The sequence below is a fragment of the Dama dama genome, chromosome 22 (assembly GCF_033118175.1).
Source record: "Dama dama isolate Ldn47 chromosome 22, ASM3311817v1, whole genome shotgun sequence".
Lineage (NCBI taxonomy): Eukaryota > Metazoa > Chordata > Mammalia > Artiodactyla > Cervidae > Dama > Dama dama.
Window position 1 is genome coordinate 19,203,258 of NC_083702.1, and position 6,000 is coordinate 19,209,257.

Genomic DNA, 6,000 nt, shown 5'->3' on the forward strand with positions numbered 1-6,000 from the left:
TCCAGATTTGGGATCTTTAATAAAACAAACATGTATGATAATCTCTTGTGATTTTAACTGCCCTCTTGTGGTCAGAGTCAATGATTGCCCTGATCTAAGAGGTGCTAAAGCTCTCTGTCCAAGGCCATTTCAGAGGGTATTGAGTTAAATATTGCTCTTTCAGGTTTTTTTGTTTGTTTTATTTTTAAATGACCAATCATGTGTAGAATCTGTTATATCCAATCACTTACCTTGATTCTAGAAAAATTCTTGTGTCATTTTGACTTTACTCAGATCCCCAAAGAGTTCATTTGTGGTGAATCATTCCCTTTGTCACTGAACATTTTCAAACAGAAATCTAGGCTCATTTGATTAGTCAGGCTGCTTGTACACTGTATGCAGGTCACTGCCAGTTATCGACTCTAGTCCTAGAATGACAGTGAGTGAATAAGAACAAAAAACATAACATTAAGTAGCAAGGAAAGTAAAAGTATCACTAGTAATACGTGTCAGTAATGAAGAAAAGAACAAAAGAGGATAAAACAGAAACATCATATTTTAATAAACAGGTGACAGTTGATTACAGAAAATTAAGCTTTCCAAAAATTAAGAGAGAAAGGAGAAGGTGCAGGTAGAATTAAGTGCCAATCTTGTTATTATTTTGGAATGGTTCATAGTCCCATACACTATGTAATTTCACTGTACGGCACAGGGACTTTGCTGGTGGTTCACTGGTTAAGACTCTGTGCTCCCAATGCAGAGGGCCCAGGTTTGATTCCTGACTGGGGAACTAAGATCCACGTGCCATTCGGCATGGCCAAAATTAAAAAAAAAGAGCATCTAGTAGATGGCACAGAATTATCATAAAGCCCCTGAAGTAGTGCTAGGTCCCCAGGCCTTTTCTGTCCTTAATAAACAAATGTCATCTAATCCCCTACCCCATTTTGAAAGCAAAAGCCATGCCATCCATTTTTCTGTTTAAGCGCCTTCTGTGTTGGGTTTTCCACAGTCGGGAAACCTTAATTTTCTGCAGAGAACACTCGATTGGAAATCAAGAGCTTTTTCACTATTTGCCTGAAATGTAGCAATGATGTATTTGGAATGTTAGCTAACTCCTCTGTTCTGTGCCTCCCTCTCAGGCCTACATCCGGCATTCAATATTCCTAAAACTTATTTTCATTAGAGGGCATTTCATCTGAATCACTTTTTATACTCTGTGTCCTTATGTACATCAGGTGGCTGCTACCAGTGCAGCATTCCCTAAAAGGGTGCCTCACTATTCTCTAGATTGTTTGCCAGGCTGACAACCATTTGGTAGGTCTTCAAGCTAACACTTTTTTGACCTGACTAGCAGTTGTCAAGGGAGGGTTTCAAATGACAATCAGAATTCCAGTTCCTTTTTCAAATGACTCACTGACTACAACACTGAGAGATTAAAGCTGTTTAATGGGAAGGTCAATGGGAAAGTAGCCAAGTTCATACATGAAGAAGGAATGTTGACTACCTGATAGCTATTGTGTAAAACGCTGTGTCAGACTTGTTTCCAAAGATGGCTGCCCGTCTCCCATCAAACATGGTCTTTAAAAACAAAGACACAAATGCTTTCATTGAGTATAGCTGTGTACCATGAACTACACCTATTTGAAGTGCATAAAATAATGAACCACAGGCTCTTTTGTCCTTGCCACTCCCCCATCAAGAACTAGAGTCCATTTTCCCTACTCTTCATTTGGGACTGAATATTTATTGCACTTACCTTTCTTTGTTTTCTCATTATTTATTGAGTTTGTGTACAGATGTCTTGTAAGTTCAGATTTCTTAGCAACTAGGGATTCCCTGGCGGTCCAGTGGTTTGGACTTGTGCTTTCACTGCAGGAGCCTGGATTCAATCCGCAGTTAGGGAACTAAAACCCTGCAAGCCATGTAGCATGGCCCAAAAAACCTCCACAAAGAACCAAAAAAAAAAAAACCCCACCAAATTTCTGCAGGATCTATACTTGAAGAGTAGTACTTAAGGAGCTTCATGCACAAACCCCATTCACACCTGATTTTGATGCTGAGATCCTAGCACATCCATAATAAGGTGAGAAATTCTGGGGAGAGGCTAAACATATTTTGTATGTGGGGGAAAGAAGTAATTTTAATCAAATGGCAGATTTAGCAAAACGTGTTTCCAAAGGTGGCTACAACAATTCCTCCATCGACATGGTCTTCTGTAACATGATCTTAGTACTCCTTCATGACAGAGTCTGTTTGACTTTCTCTTGAATATAAGCTGGACCCTGTGATGCTCTTGATCAATTGAATGTATTAAAAGTGATTCTTCATGAGTTCTGGGGTGTTCATTAGGACTGTTTCAGCTTCTGTTTTTGTTTCTTGGGAGCACTGAGTTGCCCTGTAACAGGTCCAGGAACCCTGTTGGAGAAGAGACAAGGAGCCCTGAGCCACTTGGAGAGGGGGGCGATCCCAGAAGTCCAAGAATCCCAGTGGAGCCTTTGGATAAATCCAGTCCCAGCTCCTATCAGCCTGCAATTTCATGAGAGAACCGTGGCAGGACCATTTGAAGAATCCCCTGAAGAAGCTCAGTCAATCCATGAAACTGCAAAATACAATAAAATTGTTGCTTCTTAAGCTTATTGAATTTTGGAGTGATTTGTTATGCAACGATACATAAAAAAATAGATATTATCCACCGTAGGATGTGTCCCCATTTCAGAGATGTTAAAGTGTGAAAAATGTGCCCCCCGTACCCGCGCGCGCGCGCACACACACACACACACACACACACACACACACGTAATCACTATTCCCAGAATGCAATTCTGTGGACAAGTAAGGACAATCTGTGTGCTAGTTACTTTGCTTTGTTATCTTCTTACTATAAATTTCCGTGATTATTTTATTCCTCTCCTTCTCTCTTCCATTGCCTAACTTTTAAATTTTTTGCCAAATTTTTTACAATTAATAAAGCACCAGTGCTCATATTTTTTAACCTCTGCTGCCACCTTGTGGTTATCTTTCATTACTGTACGTGAAAAGAGGGCATCTTAGGGCATCTGCTAAGGTATCAGATCAGGCACAAGTGTAGTGGAAGAACATCAAAAAAAAAAAAAAAAAGAAAAACTGGCAGAACATGCAAGATGGTCTTTTCACTATAATGCTCAGGATCAGAGGCACAAATCTAGTATATGCTATATATGTGCCTCCAATGTATCAGTATTTATCCTTTAAAATCCTTTCAGTATGTCTAACCTTACCTTAGTAGTTCCCCATTCCTCATCTTAGTTCAAACTAAGATGCATAATTAATCACATTAATTGTTGATCCTGCCTTACCATGAGTGTCAATTATGGCTTTTAATGGACTTGGGAAAACAATTGCATAGAAAGTTAAACCTATTGATGGTAGACCCATACATTAAAATGTCTTTGTAGACTTTCATGTTGGTCTAGAACTTCTCAGACTGGTGCGAAGCATTTTGGCTTTCTTTAAGTGGCAAAAATGAAAGAATCACTTTTAAGAAGTAGAATATATTCACAGCCCATTTTCCACAAGAAATAAGGACTATTAATCTTCTTGTCACCTATCTTTACCTCTCTTGCTCCTTTTTGTTGCTTCTTACTATCTCAAATTAAATCTTATTATGCTACTAAAAAGCACTAAAGAGCTTCTTATTGAAAGTGAAAGAGGATAGTGAAAAAGTTGGCTTAAAACTCAACGTTCAGAAAACTAAGACCATGGCATCTGGTCCCATCACTTCACGGCAAATAGATGGGCAAACAATGGAAACAATGACAGACTTTATTTTTTTGGGCTCCAAAATCACTGCAGATGGTGATTGCAGCCATGAAATTAAAAGACGCTAACTCCTTGGAAGAAAAGTTATGACCAACCTAGACAGAATATTAAAAAGCAGAGATATTACTTTGCCAACAAAGGTCCGTCTAGTCAAAGCTATAGTTTTTCCAGTAGTCATGTATGGATGTGAGAGTTGGACTATAAAGAAAGCTGAGCGCCGAAGAACTGATGCTTTTGAACTGTGATGTTGGAGAAGACTCTTGAGAGTCCCTTGGACTGCAAGGAGATCCAACCAGTCCATCCTAAAGGAGATCAGTCCTGAATATTCATTGGAAGGACTGACACTGCAGCTGAAACTCCAATACTTTGACCACTTTATGTGAATAACTGACTCTTTTGAAAAGACCCTGATGCTGGGAAAGATTGAAGGTGGGGAGAAGAAGGGGATGACAGAGGATGAGATGGTTGGATGGCATTATCGACTCTATGGACATGAGTTTGATTAGACTCCGGGAGTTGGTGATGGACAGGGAGGCCTGGCGTGTTTCAGTCCATGGGATTGCAAAGAGTCGGACATGACTGAGTGACTGAACTGAACTGATGCTACTATCCTTTTCTAAAAAATGTATTTTGCTATGTTGGATCTTGGTTGCTGTGCTCAGGCTTTAGTTATGGTAAGCGGGGGCTACCCTCTAGTTGCATTGTGAGGGCTTCTCATTGTGGTAGCTTTTCTTGTTGTGGAGCACAGGCTCTAGGGTGCTTGGGTGTCAGTAGCTGTGGCACGTGGGCTCACAGTTGCAGCTCACAGGCTCCAGAGCACAGGCTCATTAGTTGTGGCCTTCTAGCATGTGGGATCTTCCCTGACCAGAGATTGAACCAGTGTCCCCTGCACTACAAAGCGGATTCTTAACCACTGGACAACCAGGAAAGCCCTACTATTCTGTTTTTAAAAGATTCCACTGGCTTCCTATTACAGGAACATCCTTGGTAAATCAACCTCAACTGATCTGTCAAGCTTCACTTTTAATCACTCCCATGGGGCCTTCATCTGACTCTGCACCCCATGGAGTATATCCCACCAGGCTCCTCTGTCCATGGGATTTTCCAGACAAGAACATTGGAATAGGTTGCCATTTCCTACTCCAGGGAATCTTCCCCGACCCAGGGACCAAACCTGCATCTCTTGCATCTCCTGCACTGGCAGGTGGACTCTTTACCATTAGTGCCACCTATGAACACTGCCTTTTGATTGAATGCTGATTCAACTTGGTCTAACTAACTTTCTTAATGCAGAATAAAATTGAAAGCTGCTTTCATCATCTGTCCTAGGTCTTACACATTCTAAGAGCATCAAGAATCAGATACCAGTCAACAGGATTTTCTCCATTCCTTTCTTCCCCACCAAAGGCAATGCTAGTGGTTTTCGGTTATTTACTTGTAGTGCTTCTAACTCATTGCATGAAGTTGGGATTCCCTATTAAGTCCTATGTCCATTTGGCGGGGCTGGTGGGGGGAGGATTCTACAAATCTGGGCTCCAGGCTGGTACAGCTCTCTTGTGACTGGGGCATATAACAGAGGGATAATAGTATCTTGTATAAGAGTGTCTATATGCATGGCCAGATCCAGTCTGAGGGCAGAGGTACTGCTTCTTCTATTGTGATCATTCACACAGGGAATCTTGGATCCCATGATATTGTAAGGACTAGTAGTTCTTATAGAATACTGGTTCTTTCAGAATACTGATGAGCTTCTATCTTAAAAAAAATTTTTTTTTTAATTTATATAATTTTGAAGGTTATTTCCATTCATCGCTATTACAAAATATTGGCTATATTCCCCAGGGTTGTACAACACATCCTTGAGCCTACCTTACACCCACCTAATAGTTTGTGCCTCTCATGTCCCCATGCCTCTCCGACCCCTCCCCCTTCTCTGTCCCCACTGGTAGCCACTAGTTTTTTCCCTATGTCTATGTCTGCTTCTTTTTTGTTATAGTCATTAGTTTGTTGTATTTTTTAGATTCCACATATATGTGTGACATTATATAGTATTTGTCTTTCTCTCTCTGATTGCCATTACGTTATTTTGAATATTCTGAAGTTCTGCTGGAATGAAGCTGTTTTGAATTATTCCAAGTTTTATTTTACAAGTTACCACATCACATAGAATGTCATTATTTGTTCATTAGAAATATAGGGTACAGTGCAAGGCAGTAAGTGAGC